At 41.1% G+C, this 19,691-nt stretch overlaps 2 long non-coding RNA genes across 2 annotated transcripts in view; one reads left to right on the top strand and one right to left on the bottom strand.

Moving 5' to 3' along the window:
* The window catches only part of LOC106005746, a 55,722-nt gene extending 39,877 nt beyond the window's left edge, over positions 1 to 15,845 (top strand). Inside the window, exons 2-3 of the long non-coding RNA XR_001179338.2 lie at positions 9,581 to 9,648; positions 14,938 to 15,845. This is a non-coding gene — a long non-coding RNA (uncharacterized LOC106005746). The remainder of the gene's footprint in view (positions 1 to 9,580; positions 9,649 to 14,937) is intronic.
* Positions 1 to 19,691, bottom strand: part of LOC106005747 — a 247,672-nt gene that overhangs the window by 56,985 nt on the left and 170,996 nt on the right. The window lies entirely within an intron of this gene.

The following is a 19,691-nucleotide window of genomic DNA, read 5'->3' as shown; positions in this document are numbered from 1 at the left end:
AATCCAGTCCTTGATGTTCCTGTGATAAATGCTCACATGACAAGGTTATTTGGTGTAGAGCAGCCAGAGTGGTTGCCATGGCAACCTGTTCACAATGCTCATAAATCTGAGGTGTAGTTATCCTTGCTGTGTATGCAAAAAAAAAAAAAAAAAAAAAATAAGGAAAGAAAGAAAGAAACCTACAAAGCCAACTCAAGCGGTTTAATTTACAGTGCTGCCTCAAAAAAAAAGAAAAAAAATGGGCAAATGAATTCTAAGATAATAGACCTCTCTATATTATATTCTTTCACAATACGGGCACTTAGGACTCAAATGCTCTCTTCAAAGCCAAAAAGACTTTTAAGATAATCATTATGGTAGAGAATATAGGTCATCATTAGCACCAGGAGTGACAAAAATAAAAGAGATGGTTAGAAATTCAAGTTTGCCCGCATCAATTGTTTTCCCTTGGCACAGTTAGCAATGCAAACAGCTGTTGACAGTGCGTCAGGACAGGTACCTTCAACGGGGAACAAATGGCTTTTTTAGTCGCGGCTTCCCATAAATGATGGGCTGTAAGTCTAAGAGGCCAAAGGTCAAGCAGACAATGATGAAATATCCCCCACAGACCCAATGTCAGGTGGTTCGATGTTAAGATCGCTCTGATACGATCTCTCGGCCTCGATTTCAGCTCCACTCAAGCCCCATTAGAAATAAGGGTAGCCTATTAAACCAGCAGGTAGCAAGGGTTTCTCATCTCGGGTATAAGCTCTACGGCCACCTGGCTCTTTGACCCCCTGTGGCTTATTTCAACCATTATCAGTTTTCTTAATAAAAATCGAGAAAGAGTGAAACCCTTTGAAGTGGCAATTCTTTAACACTTGGGAACAGGAGAGCCATTGGCTCTGAAGTTATCTAGAATGACAGGGAATGCTAGCATGTTAATGGTCTAGTTCAAATTAAGACTAATATTTGACTTCCGCCATCCCACAGTGGAGATGGCTCCCTCCGAGAGCTCTGATGGGCACACTCAGTACATGATCAAGTCTTCGTGTTTACACACATGTTGTGGTGTTCCGAGGAGTATGACAAACCATACGTTGGCTTGGGCAGCACCGGAAGTGCTCCATTGTAGAAAATTAGAGAGAAAGACAACAGAAACCCACCCACTGCCCCTGGGTTTTGACGCTCGGCGAAAGCTTAAGTCTTTCCGTTACTCTTTGATAAAGGATACCTACCGGATACCGGACTTGTAAAGCTATTCAGTAGGTCAAGGAGGATCCTGACCAAGAAGTATTTGGTAGCCGACTTACGTAGTTGGCAAGTGCATACCCAGTTTCTCAAAATTTGCTCCCCTTATCTTTTTAACAATGCCTCAAAATTTGTCATTTGAGATAATTGTTTTGGTTTAACATGTATCCTCTCCTTTAAAAAGCAGACACCCTTGTGATCTGAAGAGGTTAAACACGCATGCAGATTTGAACGCAATGTAGCCATGCAGACGCTGGTACAAAGACATTGGTCAGACTGCTGAGAACACACCGGGTACTCAGGATGGGAAGAGCTCTAGAAGGAGAAAAGGGGTGGCTGGGGCTCTGCAAAGATAACCCTGTCTCCAAGACCGTGAGACCCTTGAGGATAGGGAGTGCATTTTCTAGTGATTGTATCTTCAACACCCGGCCCAGTGCCTGACACACAGAAAGGCCCACTGCATCTCTGAGGAACTGATGTAATTCTGTAAGTCTGCAGAGGACAAACTTTCCTCTGGATAAGTGAATAAGTGTCCAAATGTTTCAATGCACTTCTCATTGTATCCATGGATGGACTGGAAGGAAGAGAGAAAAGATTGATGAGAGAGAGAGAGAGAGGGAATTTCCTTCTTAAATTGTCGGGTTCTCTCAGAAGATTATTCTGTTCACATCATTATTCCAGGATTCCAAAAATCCTGGAAAATTCTGAGTGTGCCATTGTTTATTATTTAACTAGGGCCACTTTACAACAGGCGGGAAATAGGGGTGGACTATATGTACTGCACCGTAACTCAGGCTTGCAATACCGCATGCCTCATGCTGGGCCCAGACGAGCACGCGTCTCCATTGGCCAGGTCAGAGCTCAGCCAACACCTGTATGACACTAACTATGGCTTTGCCTAGGCTGACTTGCTCCATTGGCAGTAAATTAGAAATTCTGCAGATGTACCCTTATTTTCACAATACTCCACAGCAAGGAAGTATTTATGCTCCTGTTCGATAATAATGATATGGACCCTCTTTAATGGAGCATTTTTTTTTTTTTTTTTAGTGCCAGGTACAGATCTTTGTGCTTCACATATAGATCTACACATGATCTTCTCCCTTATCAAATTCTCTGGGGATAACAGTAAGGTTTTTCACTTATGTAAAAATTACACGTATGATCTCATTTGAGCTTCACAAAATAACCCAGAAATAGGTACTATTATCACCTTATACAGACATGAGAAAATGATGGCTTATAAACCAGGTTAAGCACCTCGGCCACAGTCACATTCCTAGTGTGAGAAGGAATGAGACTGGGATCGGTAACGGTTGCCCCCAAACCCTTCATATTCACCACTAAGGCTCAGCATTGGCAGAAACAGGGAAAGTCTGATCACTTTGCTGAAGATACAGTTGGGAGAAAAAGCAACCATATTTTATAAAGGCATTGGAATTCTGAATCTTAAATGTTACCACTACCTTAAAGTTTTGATTGTTCCTTCTTCTTAAGTGAGGACAGGAAAGAATGCCTTATTGGAAGTTGTGGACCTGGATCTGAGTCCAGATGAGGAAAGAGAGAAAAGAAAGGCAGCTGAAGAAGGCTAGCACAGCACAGTTGTTTGAACATACTTTAACTCGGGCATGTCTTTGATGCAACCAGCTTTGGTAGCCTTCTTACCACACTGCAACACAATTCTCCAAGCAATTCTACAACTCTACAAGCTCAGCAAAGAGGCCCTATTGACGGAGATAGCTTCCTTTTCTGGGGGCAGAATTGGGGAAGTTTCTTGTTACTAAAGAGAAGAAAGTCTCCTCATCAAAAATGCCTAGTGAAACTTTCCAATGCTCTTTCTCTGTAGATAACATTAGCGAACACCAGCTACTGTGCATGATGATCTTTGTAAGCCTGAGCTTTAGCTCTACCCCCTGGACCTTAAGCTCCTTTAGATGGGCACATGGTTCTATTTATCTTTATCTTCTCCCTAATGGTCGACAAAAAGCACTTCAGAAAAACAGTAACAGCAACAAACTGACAAGCTAAAGAGATAGAATGCCAGACTTCCGCTTTGTCTCAAAAAAAATCAAAATTTGGCAACACAACACTGGTCCCAGATTCTTGCACGGAGTTGAGTAGCAGCTGCCCCCTCAGGATGGGGCTTGCCATGGCTCTCCCTGGACACTCTACCTATTTACATTATGGGGCCAGTCACACGAATAGTTGAGTTTAAGAACCCTACAACAAAGAAGTGAGAAACAGGAGGAGGGCAAGGCCTCCTGGTTCAGATGCTTCATAGTATTCTTCTACCATCTCAGGATTAACCATTTGGGTTATCTTGATCTTGATCAGCACCTATGATGATGCATCTTATGATGTTTGTCCCACTTGGATGCACTTTATCTTACTTCGCACACCCAGAGATTTGGGGTCTCCATGGTAAAGAAATTTAAGGGGACTAAGGATAAGCAAATAATTCTCTGGGGATGGGATTCTGGGCTGATCCTCAAACTCAAATCTGGTGATTATATTGAATCAAGTGATTATAAAAGCAGGTATATGAACCCCCATGTCCATGTGGATGATAGTCTCCACTCTGAGCTGAGAACACAGGCCAAGCTGCTGGGACCAAAGGTTGCATTGAAAACTATAACTTAAAGGGCCTGAAACCCTTCTGTTGTCTCTCTTTTCAGTTCTAGTTACTGCTAATTTACCCATTATCAGGTCAAAGAGGCCACAAAACGCTTAGAACATGATGATAAACATGCCTATGGGATGCACATTCATTTCCCAGGACGAAACGTTGTTCCATATGAGAAAAAAATCCCACTCATATTTTGATTTGCAAAACCGCAAGCAAGCTATCGCCCTAGGGATAAGACCTTGGCCTTACTCTGCAATCTCCATTCAGTAGTTTGGCACTTTGTGCCAGGCAGCATGTAAGGCAATGGGAGCTGTGACGGGGAGCAACCACAACAGAAATACCAGGCCCCTGCTTTGGGGGGCACACCACCTATTGGGGAGACAGATGCTAGTCAAGTAAGTACCAGGATGAAAAAGAAAGGAGTCCTCTGGGCGGATCAAGATCTAGCCATGGCTGGGAATGTATGTGTGCAGGGAGGGGAGAGTGTGTCCAGGGAAAGCTTTCTTGAGAAACTGGCCTTTGAGGGTACAGTCCATGGTGTCTGTTCTGGAGCCTCACACAGAACAAGTGCTGGGGACCCTTGCAACAGGGGTTCCACCCAGATCACCATGCTCACTGCTCCTTATCTCCCAGTTCAAGTATCTAATCCTTAGGGCAGCTTTGACTGACGTTCATCCTCTGTCCTAGGATGAGTTCCCCTCTGTAGTCATCCCACATCTCCCTATCAAGCCATGACCTTGTAGAAAGTGTAAGGTGAGGACCTGTCATCTCTGCTACTCAGGACCTAGTCCACCTTGGGTGAATGCATGCTGCGGAGTGGACAGGTGATCTCTGAGAGAGAACAGAGATGACATGTTTTGCATTGTGAGTGTGGGAAATTGAGTCTGTGTTATGGGGAGATTCAAACTTGGCTTATACAAAGATAAACCATCTTTGGGTGGATCAGGGCTCTTAACACGGTGAAGCTTGGTTTTAAAGGCTCATGATTTTGTTTCCTAAGACTCAGCTGACTGGTTTTCATTTATCCTAATAAAGGCAGAAATATTCATTTAAATTAGCAACTTCTGATGAGATTAACAGGTTAAATAGAAAAGTACTGCATAAGTTTGCTTAATTATACTCCTCTATAGTTGGTGTCTAGTACTTAACTCTATTACACATGTATGCGTGTGTGTGTGTGTGTGTGTGTGTGTGTAGTCAATTCTCATTATTTGAGGGAGTTACATTCTAGAAAGTTGCTTCTAACACTGAATTAGTGAATACTGAGCAGTTGTTCCTACGGGAAATACAGGATTAGGTTCTTGAGAGCGTCTGGTCACAATTTTGCCAACTGGTCAATACATAATCTTGTTTTATGTGTGTCTCTGTTTAAAGGTACCTTATATAACATATATCATTAATTCATTAATGTTGAAGTCATGGCCAGCAGCATGATATCTCTCATGATAATACATCATATTTAATTCATGCCCGAATGAAGCTTATCTAACACAAATATTTTCTCTGCAAGGTACACTGCAGCCTTCTTGAACTTTAGGAACATTAGATAGGACCTCAGCACTGGGCTGGAGTCCATTTTAAACAGGAAAATCACAAAAAGCACAAAAGTACAAAAAAATGTGGCACTACATAAACCACAAAAAGACACTTGTTTACCATATGACAGTTGAAACAAGAAGGCAGAGTGTCTTCTTATTTGACTTAGCTGGGAATGTGTGAGTCAGGCAACTCAATTTTTTCATCATTCTCCACATGTCCTTGAATGACACTATGAGTATTGTGAGAAACACTGTGAGTATTGATTTTGGGGTTACGAATAAATTTTAGTATGTCAGTGAATTTTCAATATGAAATCTGCAAATAGGGATCAAATGTCTGTATAATGCAAACAATGAACCATGGAACACTACATCAAAAACTAATGATGTACTGTATGGTGACTAACATAACATAATTAAAACACACACACACATACTAAGACATATATATGAAGAACAACTGTCCCCTCAAAGAAGTTTCCAGCCACATGATGTCTATTACTCAAGGGAAAAAGTTAAGATGTTTCAATTGTCTATAGCGGCATTAAAAAGTACTGAAAATTTAAAAAACAAAAAACCCAAATGACTGTATATATTTATAAGTATATTCTTCAGCACATTATCTGCCATACAGTAAGTGTCCAATAAATGTGTTTTAAATAAATATTAAGATTTGCTATTAAACATAGTAAAAAATAAAACACTTTGGCTAAGAAAGAATTCATTTATTTCATGTGAAATATGAAAGCATATTTAGTAATAAAATGCTACCGAACATAATTTAATCTTTTGATAATTCTGCCTTAAAGATTCTTATAAAGAGCATCCCAAATGACTTCACCATGAAAGTCTGTAAAGTTCACTTAAAGTTAAATAACTCCTTTAGAATATATTGCCCATGTGGATTTGGGGGCGGTGGTGGTAGGGAAGCACAAACAATTATTTACTCAATCTTTTGCTTCTTCATTTTCATTTAAGAAAAGTTCTGAAAATGGTCTTTTGGAAAAGGGGTGATTAGAAGGAAACTCTGCCTTGAAGGTCAATGGACAGGGTTTACTTTGAAAGAGGCAATGCCACCATATAGAACTCCAGAATTTTCTTTCTGGTTCACTTTCATTATTTAGCTATAAAAGGGTTTAATTATATTTTATTGAGTGAAGAATCATAGGCACCAAAAGGCTTGATAAGAAATAGTCTTTTCTATATTTACAAAAGGAAACTCAAGAATGAACATTAAGGTAGGAGGAGAAGAAGGGAAGGAAAATAGAAAGATGAGGGAGTAGCCACAGGCCCTGATGTGATTTCTACAACCAGCTGTCACTGGCTGTGGTGATGATAATAAAAACAAAAACAAAAACAGTAGCTCACATATATATTACACTCTTTAGTTCTCATTTAAAGGAACTCATTTAATCCTTACAACAATTTCTTGCATTTGATCATGAGAAGAATGATGAGCAGAGACCAGATGCATTTGTTCATGTCTGGAATCTCACCTCCCCAGTGGCAGAGTGGGAGTGGGACTTTTGAATCTAAGTCAGTGTTCTTCACCTGCCCTTGGAGAACGGTAGCTGGAGGGACTGGAGCTCTGAGCCAAATGTTTGGTAAGGAGGAGTCAACAAATACTTGACTAGCTGAGCAATTGAGCCATTCCCAGAATCCATTTGGTTAAATTCATAGACTCAGAGCATCAGTTAAATAAAATAAATCTGAGGGATAACATTGTATGTAGATCTGTATTTTTCAGATTAGGAAACCAGTCCTAGAGGGTAAAGTGAATTACATAGTAACAGAGTTAGTTAGTAGTAAAATATGGTCTTGAACTCATGCCTCCAAATTCTCGGGTCTTCTTCCTGCCAGCCTTATGCTATTTCTACTGTCACTGAACTCCTTCTTTCCCACTGCCAACAGCTTCACAATTCTGAATTTTCCTGATGGAGTTTCAAATACATGGTGTGGGGAAATCCTTTCTGTGGTTCACAGATAAGAATTGTAGACTTCCCCACTGTATTAATTAATGGCCTCATTAATCCACATTTAACTGTTCAATTAAATGTTTAATGTAACGCTTAGAGGTGCCATCAATTACCATGTGTGAAGCAACTCTTGGAGATCCTAGCCTGGAAGCTGCTATGTACATGTGCAAAATTACTGTCATTCGGACACACCATGTTATCTCATAGAGCTCTATTGAGGGAAGGTGCGTTACCGCTCTGGTTTAACTCAGGGTGGATTAAATCAGTGCGTCAGAGAAGAATGGAATTAAATGCTTTGCTGTAATGACTCACATCCTCACACAAGTACCACTCATTAATTGTAGGTGCTACATGACATGAATGTGCTAGGGGATGGCAAATATAATATTTTGAATGCTTTCCTTTCCCTGAATTACCCCAGAGAGAGAGAGAAAAATGATCTCAGTGGTGGTTACTGAAAACATATGCCAGCTTGATTTCCCCAGCAATGATATTAACAGTGAAGAGTAAAGCATTTGTGCCTCAGTTCAAAGAAAGGCAGCTCGATTTCCACCAAATGTATTTCAGCCTGACCTAGGTAATAATTAAGCAAGTAACGTGGGGAGATTCATAATTGCAATTGCTTATTATGTGAGCGAAAATGATAAGATTTGTTTCTGTGGCAGAGTTCCTCTACATAGGCCCACAGATTAGAGCTTGCAGTGGTCCCTTTGCAATGCCAACAGATGGATATCATGTGCTGTCTGAACGGATACTCTAGGGCCAAGTCTCTGTCTCCTACTAGCTAAAAGGACACAGGATTTTAAAAGTTGAGTTCAAGCAATTAACTACTCTTGGTGCCCCAAGTGAGTGCAAACATTTTGTTGTGTGTGACTAGGCATGGAGGAGATTCAGCCTTTATGTGAAGAGTCTTTGGAGCGAAAGGTGAGAATATCTTGTACCTGGCTCCTTGGAGTCTGCCCCTGTGAAGTCTCATCTACTGGGAGTCTTCTTCTCAGGGTCTGCTCAGTGTCAGGATAGGAGGAGACTGAGTGGGTTGGGGGGTGTGGAGTGAGGAAGGGGCAGGTCCAAACCAGGCAGAGTACAACAGCAAGGCTCAAGAAAAAAATGCTGTGCTAGGGACAGCATTCAAAGCACCTCTTCTAAGTGAGCCGGTGGGTTAAAATTATGAGGGGGATTCAAGTGAAAGGAGAAACATTCAGGAATGAACTTGAGTTAGGCATGAATGTGGAGTGGACACGTACATGGACACATACATGGTAAAACTTGGTCAGAATCTTTGCCAGACAAGGGTTTTCATCTGGGTGTTGGGTGGGGTCAGATGAATACAGGGGGAAATGAAGAATTTCTGGAATGAAAAAATCCTAATAGAGAGGATGGAAAAGAAATGAAGAGGCAAGAAAAGGAGTATTTAGAGAAGCATTGCTATGTGTTATGATTTGAACCTCAAAGGTACCAAACTAGATTAGATATTTTTAGTTGCCTTCGGTCACTAAATTTTATTTCTTTGAATATGACACTATCTTGAAACAGAACCATATGAGTCCTAAGGATTTATTAAGGTTATACTTTCCTCCATGGAGAAGAATTAGATGGGACAAATCCTGATTGATCTCTGTTTGACAATAAGCACTCACTGATTTCTTATTGAGACATATAGAATTCTTCTTGGATGCCCTGGACTCATCTAAATTCTTCCACTTCAACCCTTTGCTGTGTGTTATCTCTCCTGGTCTTAGCATGCTGATGTGTTCTGTTCACTGATGTCCTTCTCCCTACACCTTTTGCATCTCCGAGCTCCAGACTTCTTTCAACAGCTTTTCTGCCTTTTTTTCTTGGAGCTGTTCCTGAACATTTTCAAGACCACTCTCCTGCCCTGGAGGATGTTCTGCAACGTTCTAGACTGTTCTCTAAAGTGACCTGAGGGCTTATCTCCAAGTAAGCACATTATTAATGTGGAGTCACAAAATGCCAACTCGTAGAGACCTAGATTTTCTGGTCTAACTACGGTTTTTCAAAATTATATGCTAGAAAGCCCTGAAAGTCCCACACGGAAGTGTCTTGAGGGTTTCTCAGGACAGTGCTGGTGGAATGAGAAAGAGGCTGAGTGCGAAGTCTTTTCAATCCTCAATCATTACAATCCTGTTTGTTTTTTTCTGTTTTATGTATTGGGCTTCTGTGAAAATTCTGCTGCACTGCCGTGAGAATAGGATTGACCAACACAAATCCAGCTGCACCTTCTTCACATGCACAGAAACCAAAGTAAAAATCTAAAGAGGTGAGTGACCTTACCACAGGGACTCAGGTCATCAGTGACCAGGGAGAAACAAGGGAGAAATTCTAGTTTTAGTCTTCTTCTGTTTGCTATACTAGTGGTTGCCACCTGGTTGATCACAGAGACACCTGGGGTCTCTCCTGGGGAGATTTAGCCACTAGTAATAGGGAGTATAGTCTGGTAATATGTAATCACAAGTTTCTCAAAAGATTTGGACAGATTTGGAAATTACTGTATCGTGTCCACCATCCACCAAGCTTCCCATTCCAGCAAGTATGAAGCACCATAAGGGAGACACCTCCCACTGATGGGAAGAAAGAAGACAGGGAGGAAATTCAGGAGTTGGCCAAATTCTCTCAGGTCCCAAGACCATAAACTTTCCTACCTAGGTGTGTACTGCACTGGCTTCTGATTTATGGATTGGAAATCTGGCCTTATTATTATACAATACAAAAACTAATAATATTGTAATACATTTGGCTAATTAACCCTTCATGTACCAGGCCTTGTGTTAGATTGTAAGACTATAGAGACAAAAGTGTCATACTTAATGGAGGGAGACAGACAAGTTAGTGTACACATACAACTCTGGATTTGGATAGAAAGCAACAAGAACCCCCAAATGGGAGAACCTTCCAAACTCGGAGGAGGTGAGGGGAGTCTTGATGCCTGAATTCAGCCAGCCAGATAAAGGAAGGGTCCTTCCAGGCAGCAGGAACAGTATGAGCCAAGACGTAGATGTAAGGGAGGGCGTCAAGTATTCTGAAAACTGCAGGAAGCTTAGCATGGACAGAGACAGAGGGAAAAAGCGGCCAGTGCCAAAGTGAGAAGCGCTGAGCCTAGAAGGGGTGGATATGGCCGGATCATGGAAGTCCTTGTTAGCTTCCACCATCCGGATGCAGGGAAGCCATCGAAGCATTTTAAGCAGAGGGATTGGGTGACTGAATTGGGCTCATATAGAGCATCCACTCACTCATTCATTCATCTCTGACTTTCTGACACTGGGGATACAAAGGAGGACAGATAAGCATGGTCCCCACCCAGCACGTAGGGTGAATCACGCCGAGGCCATGAAGGAGGCTGTGGTGTCCCCTAAGTTGCTGCCTGCCCCCGTGCCGAGGCTGCTCCCCTGGCGCGGGCTCCCCAGCCAGCTCTCCTGAGATGAGTGGGCAGGAATGCAGAGAGCTCAGGAACAGCCCATCTCAGGAGTCTGAGAGACACCGCTATGTCCATGGCCCAAAGCTAGGGAGTGCTATTGTGGCTTCCAAGAAATTATTACCATTACTAGCTTAAAAGTTATAAAAGAAAGATGCTTCAATAAAATGACATTATTGTTCTTAGAATTCTGTGATAGAATTTATTATTATTATCCAGTCACAGACTGAATTGTGTCACCCTCCCCACCCCCATTCATACATTGAAGCTTTAACCTCTAATGACTATATGTGGAGATAGGGAAGTTAAATAAGGCCATAAGGCTGGGAACCTAATCTGATAGGAAGACGAAGAAATACCAGAGCTCTTGTTCTCTGCATACACATAGAAGAAAGGCCATGTGAGGAGGCAGCAAGAAGGTGGCTCTCTGTAAGCTGTAGAGAGAGGTCTTCCAGAAACCAAATCTGCTGGCGCCCTGACCTTGGACTTCCAGCTCCCAGAACTATGCGAAAATAGATGTCTGTTGTTAATGCTATTTAGTCTATAGTATTTTGTTACAGCAGCCCTAGTAGGTTAATACACTGTTAGGGACCACTGAAGTGTCTATTCATGACAAGACTTTCTTAGGAGCTAGGGGCTGAAGGAAGATCTGTCCTTCAAATGTTCACAGGAGAGGTAAAGCCCCAGACACCATCCTCTGAATGGTTCACCTACAACAGGAAGCTAAATCCCACTTCAGATTAGTTAAGTCCTATGATAGCTCCACGGTTCTTGATTTATGTAAGAGCTCTGGGTTTCGGTCTCCAGATTGCCACCAACAAGTCTGTAAACTCCTCTCAAGGATCAGGTTCCCAGTTTGTAAAATGAGGATGTTGAGCAGGGTGGTGGGGAGGGGCTGAATTCTTGTGATATCCTTTAGACTACCGAGACACAATGATTTTATGATTCTTTTCCTTCTGGCCTCCCAGATAGATATTTCAATATTGACAAGATCTCCTGGGATGTTCGCCAGAGAAACACACCGACAGTATAGCTATCTAGAAGTGGCCCACTTGCAATAAACCTGATTGGGGAAAGAAATGGACAATTAATTTCAGGCAAACAATAAAAATGTGTGAAAATTAAAGATGTAGAGAAACTAATAATGACAGCGATGAGGGCTGGCTCTGCCTTTATTAGTGTCTTTTGTGTTCTTTTATGAAATGTCTATTATCGGCGAACTGGCTGATTATTCTCTCATAATTACTTCATACAGAATAATTAAATAAAATGCAGACAATAATCTTTTATAGACAATTACAAAGAGAAACATTTTTTTGCGGGAGGAAAGGAGAGGAGGAGAGGAGGGGTGTTGGGTAGGAAAGCTGGAATGTGATTCCTCGTTCTGGGGTTTTCACAGGGGTTCCTTTGCCAGCTCCTGGGTCTCTGCTAAGACCTGCAAAGGGACTCTAGGGTCCTATCACAGGTGTTGAGGGCCTAGATCATCACTTCTTTGGCTAGAGGGGGATTTGGCTCCCTGGTAGGTAGGGATGTGTGGACAGATTTTATAAAGAAACTCTTGATCCAAATATTTACCTGCAAAGACTCATTCTCTTATAGCTGTCCGAGGATGTCAAGGCAGTTAAGATGACAGGCTTTGAAGCCAGACAGGTCCAGATTCAATTCCCTGTTCTTGAAACTATACTTTAGGGATCATTACTGACACTTCTTACTTCCTCACCCATCACATCTAATCCATCACCAGTGGTCTTAGGGAGTCTGTCTCCAAAATATCTGCTAAGTATTCTACCGTTATGCATACTTCCACCACCGTAGGCCACTACCTCTCTATGGCCACTGAAAAAACCTCCAGATAAGTATCTTGGCTAAAAGTCTTGCCCCCATATACTTATCTCTCCATTAAGTAGCCAGTACGGTCTTTGAAAAATATAAGGTAGATTAGGTCACTCCTTTACTCAAAACTCTGCAGGGCCTTCCCGTGGCACTTTTAAGGAGATATACCAAACCCTTTTGTTGAGCTACACAGGTCAGCCTGGCACACGCTCACCTAGCTATGCCCTCATTTACTTCTCTTCCCCTCCTCAGCCGCCAGCCTCCTGCCATTTCCTAAGTGGCTGTGGTCTTCCTAAGCTTAGGGCTATTATATGTACTTTGCCTTGACTTCTTTTCCTACGTAATTCTATATATCGTTCACATTCATTAATGAGAACAGGGATTTTCACTAGTTTTGGTCACCTAGCATAGCGCTTCCCCTCATTAAGCCAATATTTGGGAGGGGGTATAATAAAGTAATACATAAAAATATTGGTAGTATTAAATAATAATAGGTGATAGGGAAAAAGTAAGGGAGATGGGTAGGTTGTGGCTAGGGATGGTGTCAGGGACTGCCATTTTATTTATTTATTTATTTATTTATTTATTTTTAAGATTTTATTTATTTATTTGAGAGAGAGACAGTGAGAGAGAGCACATGAGAGGGGAGAAGGTCTGAGGGAGAAGCAAACTCCCCATGGAGCTGGGAGCCCGATGTGGGACTCGATCCCGGGACTCCAGGATCATGACCTGAGCCGAAGGCAGTCGTCCAACCAACTGAGCCACCCAGGCGCCCCAGGGACTGCCATTTTAAACAGGGCAGAAGGGAAGGCCCATGAAGATGAAATTTGAGTAAAGACCTGTAGGGGGCGGGTGTGAGCCCTGTCACTGAGAAGTAGCAGTACCCTAGCAAGTTAAGCTTACCCAGCACCCAGATCTTAGCTTCCAGCTGCCATCACCCACTAAAAAGAACCAGGCAGCCTTGGAGGAATGGCTGACTCCAGGGATGGGGACAAGGAAAGTATAATTCAATGAACTGTTTGAAGAATGACACAGCTAGATGAAAAGGACACAGGGGCCAGCTTGAAGGACCACCAGCTGGCCAAATCTAGGTCAAAGTTAAACATCAAAATAAATCATGATAGGAATAAATTATGACGCACTGAATAAATTAGAAACCCATGAGTCTATGTTGATATAAATAAACGAATAAAAACATGGGGAGAAATTGTTCTAGAAAGCCAACTAATAAATGTAGAAGGAAGGAAGGAGTTAGGAAGTCACCATTGATCATCACACTAACAACTTGGGGAAGAAAGAAACACCAGTGGAGGCTAAAACTAGTGGATGAAACAGGATCACGAAAGAGATGTTTACCTTATCTCAGAATATCTACACACAAACTATCGATGATGTACAAAGGGGAAAAATAATTCTATCATGGGGAAATCTGGAAGAACCTCTTAATTAAGTGGATCACAGTATCAACATGAATAGGACAAACTGACACTGTGTGCCACCTGAGAGATGCCAACATACAGAAGAGCATTAATCCTGGGATTTCCTGCCCAAAATGCACAACCTGGGTCTAATCATGAGGAAGGACATGATCAACCCTAGTTAAGGAACATTCCATAAAAAGACTGCCTTGTAATCTTCAAAGAGGTAAAGTGTGTGAGACATAAGAACAAATCGAAGGACTGTTCCAGATGGAGAAGAAGTAGAGAGTTGTGACAACTGGGTGTAATCCAGCAACATTTTGTTACAATGGACATCATTGGAGCATTTGGTGTAGCTCCTGGGGTCTCTAAATAAACAGTCTATAAAATGTCCTTGTACTATTCTTGCAACTTTTTAAATAAATTTATTTCAAATAATAGTATATTAAAAAACGTAACCTAAACTTCCATACTTCCACTATTGCTAGTGACATGCTTCTTGCTGCACAAACTGCAATTGACTGTGATGTGGCCATGAATGGTGACAAGGTCTGTAGGGCCTTTGGGGCTGCAGTCAACTCTGATGAGGACAAGGAGGAAGCAAAGAATGAAGAGGGTGTCGATGTGATAGCTTTGTCACTTGGCTCTTACCACCCGTTCTCATTTGCAAATTCCTCTGCAGGAGTAGTAGCATCATCAGACCCCTTTTAATTCTAAATGTAAGCTCACCAGTTGTCTTCCTGTGTGGTTGGGAGTGTGTAGGTGGCAGCAAATAGAAGAAAAATCCAAAAAAGGAGAAAAAAAATAGATGCAAATGGAAAAAAAAAAAAAACCTTCCATCATAATATATAGTCTTTCTCTCCTCCCCTAAAACCCCATCAAACAGAATAATGAAAGGAAAAGAAAAAACAAGGATCAGCCACCAGCAGGAAACCTCCCAAGTTCTTCAGTGCCAAAAAACAGCAGAAGCCAAGGAAGTGGCATTTCACCCACACGGACTTCTCGATGATGGACCCCAGCTTGGCCTCCCACGTCTGGGATATTTATGAGGTTCTGGGAAGGCGTTCAGAACTGGAGATAAACTCTAAACCCTATGTCTCAGAGAAGTGTGATGGCCCCTCCTCTGCTGGTTCAGGTGCCCGCCACTTGGGCACCAGATCCCATCCAGGGCCGCAGCCCTGGCTCAGGGAGTGCCTACGCTGCCTAGATCTGAAGGTTCTCCTTAGACTCTGGGGTGCTACTTGGTTTTGCCAATGTTGACATAGAGGGTAAGAGATAAACCCAGAAGCCAGACTGGGTTTAAATCCTGATGGTGGTCTTTACTGGCTGTGTGAACAGGGGTAGGTTTCTTGACCTCCTTCTGCCTCAGGTCCCTCATCTCAAAATTGAAAGCAACAGGTAAGACCTACTTCTTGAAATTATTGTGAGTATTAAATGAGATGGAACTGAGCATCTAATAAGTATCAATACATTATTTCTTGGCATTCTATTTTTTATAGTGGTAAAATATACATAACATGGAATTTTAACCATTTAACAAAATGTACAGTTCTGTGGCATTAAGTATGCATACACAGTTGTTACCATCTGTCCTTCTCCAGAACTTTTCCAGGAACCCCAAATGAAACTCTGTATCCACAAACAACAATCCCTATTCCCTGTTCCTCTTCACCCCTGGTGACCACAATTCTGCTTTCTGTTTCTCTAAGTCTGACTGCTCTCAGAAACTCACAATAAGTGGAGTTATCAGTATGTGTCCTTTTGGGTCTGGCTTAGTTCACAAAGCATAACGTCCTCAGGTTTGTCCATGTTCTTTTTTAAGGATGAGTAACATTCCATTGTATGTATAGACCACATTTTGTTTATCCATTTGTCTGTCAACAAATGTGTAGGTCACTTCCACCTTTTGGCTATTGTAAGTAATGTTACTGTGAACACTGGTATACAAATATTTGTTTGAGTCCCTGCTTTCAAGGCTTTTGAGCACACTATTGTCTTACAGTGAATGTCTGCCCACCCAACCCCTGCTACTTCATGATAAGAATCTGGTCTGATACCCAAGACAGTGCAGAAGTGGCGCAACAATCTGATATCCTTTCACTCAGAAATTAACACCCAGCCTTAATGCCAGCCACATACTCAATGCAGAGAAAGGGGAAGGAGAAAGGTTGATGGGTAGGGCTTTGGACTCAGAAGAATTCCTTTAGGATCCTGGTCCATTATCTTGAATCGATATGGGCTTTGCCATTTCATTTCACCTCTATGAGCCTCAGTTTTCCTATATATAAAATGAATTCTATGCATAGAATATCTACTTCTTTTTATGTGTGAAAAGTAACAGAGTAAACTCCCGGCATATAGTAGGTCTTCAGTAAATCCTACTTCCTAAATCCTCTGCTAGGATTCATGTCAAAAGTAATAGGAGCTGGCCACTAGGTGATTTATTTATGTCATCATAATCATCATTATTGCTAATTTTTGAAAGCCTACAATGGACCAGGCACTGAACTAAGTTGGTTTTTTTTTTTTTACATAGATGAGTTCAATTTTCTAAATATTGCTTTAAAGAGATATGTCCTATTGTTATCTCTAATTTACAGTTGTGATGAACTCAGAAGGATTCATTAATTTGCTCATGCCGGTAAGTGAGAGAGCCAGGATTCAAATGAGGCACATCGACTCCAGAGCTGACTTTATCTTCCCACTCTACTGCCCCTACTAACTAACTAAATGGGATAATAAAGATAAAAATAAAATTAAATAAATGGAAGAAAGTAAAAGAAAATTGATGAAATTCTCACAAAATTCTCACATTCTCACCATTTTGTGGGTGTGCATGAAACAAGTTGGGGGGGGACAATGTGGATGATAGTATAGTTGGATGAACATATATTTAAGCAAATAATTGACCTCAAGGGTATTAGGTTAATGGACCAATACAAAGATGGTGAAAATTTGAGGACTCTGCCTTTGACATGATCAGCAGTTTTATTTTATCAATGGTTTATCTGAAGTCATAGAAAGAACAATTATACAATCATGTGGATCTAGGAAAGCCAGCTACTGGAAGACAAAAAGTTCTCGGTATAGGAAATACGTGCATAACAACGTAAGTTTTAATAAAAATAAATATAAAAATCTTAAGTCAGGTAAAAAACAAAACAAAATTGCATGACCAGAATGTATATGAACTGACCTGTCAGAAGTTAAATGAAAAAGATTAAGGATGACTTATTTGGCCAGAAATGCTTCATGCTCCAGTTGCGGTATACACTTGCTAAACATCTAATGTCCCCAGAGAGGCCCTTCAGTTAGTGGTTCAGATAAGGAAAATGGGCAAAGGACTTAAATTGCTCTTTCTCCAAAAAAGATCTACAATGACCATCAGGTGCACGAGAAGATGCTCAACATTCGTGGTCACTAGGGAGATGCAAATCAAACCACCATGAGACAGAACTTCACAACTGCTAGGATGGCCAGTATGAAAATAAACACTTAACATCTTAAAAGCAATTTTTATTTTGACAGTGTGTGATTCTAAACTGAAAATAACCAAAACAACTGTGACTTGCAAAGGATGCTCCAAATCTCATATATATTTTATTTATGGTGAAGCCTGAGGACGTGATTGTGTTTCTTTCAATTTACACACTATTTTAAGAGCATGAGTCTTTGACTTCCAACGTCTTAAAAAATTCTACAGTATCAATTAAGTAAAGTAGCAACTGATGTCAGTGTAAAGTGACTCATGGCAGTGTGGTATACAACAGAACAATGAGAAGTAGGCACAAAAACCTTCAATTCACTGTTGATTAGTCTCAGGTAATACTTGGACCAATGAAAGTATCAATGCATCAGAGCACAGGAAAGCATTTAATGTGCATAATATTTCTGGTTTCATTAAGAAGACAAATGATAAAATGCTGAGTTGCCTTAAGTAGGCAAACTTGAATCAATTAAGACCATCTGAGAGATAGGGTGAGGATGGGCTAAGAGCCTGGAGCCTTTCAGACCTGAGACTAGATCCCAGCTCTGTCTTACAAATGCTGAGACCTTGGGTCTCCATTTCCTCTCTGTAAAACAGGGATTATGATACCACAGAGAGTTCTGGAGAGGCTTCAGTAGGACTCTAATGCTTGTAAGGTGCATTGTCTGTAGTGACAACTCAGTGAGTGTTGGCTGCTGTTCTGGGATCGGTGACTGGCAGCCCAATGGTAGTGTTGTGCATGCAGCCTACAGAGCAAGCCAAGCTATGCCAGAAAGGGAAAGGAAGACAGTGAGCTGCGTGCTTCCTCAGACAGCCTGCAGAAGGCCAAGTCAGAGCGGATGAACTGAGTCCACTCATAGTGCTTGCGGCATTCTCAAGAGCTTTAAGATTTCTCCCACGCTCTTGGGCTAGCAAACCTTCAAAAGCTTCTGAGAATTGCCTTGCTTCAGACCCTGGGTTTCCATGATGCACAGAGACAATCTATCTTCACAATCTTTTCTATAGGAGAAAAATGAACTGTTGCATGCTTTACTGTTAAAGCAGCAACTGATGAGCCACCTCTCCTAGGACTACATACATTTTATAAATTTTTCCAGCAGAGGACAAGGTTTCAATTAAGGGAGTAAATCAAATACCAGAAAAATTTTAGGTATGGGTTGGCATAAGGCAGGACGTGTTCAGGAATTTGGGTCTTCCCAGACCCTTTTGAGTTATTTCAAATATAGGTTGAGATCATACGCATATCAAATAACTCTAAAAATGTATCAACTTATAAAACTGATATTAACCGGTATGATCACATAAGTATAAGGGGAGGCATTGAGAGAGGAGAGGCTTTACAGCGAAGTGTTTTTGTAGAAAGAATGCTAGTGGAGCCAATGAAGAAAAATCTTTCACATTTTATTTTCACGAAGAATTTACTGCTTTCTTACAAAGAAAATAAGTCGACTCACATTCTTAGAAAGCAAATGTGCTCTTAAAAAGAAAACAAGTTTAATCCCAGCATTTTAAATAAAGATTGGACTTTCTAATTATCTTTATATTTTTATTTCTAAGTGAGATGGAAACACTGTATACATACATATTTGTGCATACATATGTTCAAAGGTTCAGAGAGAAAGTGTATTGTTATACAAAAGGATACCTTATTTCAGTGTTTTAGGTAACAATTTTTTATGTAGGCATGTTATGTGGCAGTCAAAGCAAATAGTGTACACAACAGCCATTTTAGTGGAATATCTTTTAAAATATGTTATTCTACTCTGGCCCATTTTAAACAGAACTATTAAATGTAGTCTGACATTTCACAGTGAACTCCAGGTCAACACTATGCACATTGATTACCATGCTGTGAAGCATCGGTACTTTCATTGGCCCCAGTAATACCTGGGGCCGGTCATCTGTGTTTTTTCAATTTTCCTCCTCAGCATTTAGCAATGAGAATTCATACACAACAAACAAAATTAAACTCTTAGATAAAAAGTAAAAAACCAGCATCTTATAGGTGAAAACATGTGTGTTTTGAGGGGGAGAGATTGTTAGTGTGTGTCCTGAGGTTCCTGAGGGGGCCAGATGGCCTTGGTTGTCTGTGCTCATTGCAGTTAAGCACGGAGGTTAGGATTTGGGGACTTGGAGCCTGCTTTCACTTTTCT

This window comes from Mustela putorius, unplaced genomic scaffold (genome assembly GCF_011764305.1).
Source record: "Mustela putorius furo isolate JIRA1106 unplaced genomic scaffold, ASM1176430v1.1 tig00003858_pilon_pilon_pilon, whole genome shotgun sequence".
Classification (NCBI taxonomy): Eukaryota; Metazoa; Chordata; class Mammalia; order Carnivora; family Mustelidae; genus Mustela; species Mustela putorius.
The sequence above is the reverse complement of the archived record's forward strand: the minus strand, read 5'-3'. Positions and strand labels throughout refer to the sequence as shown.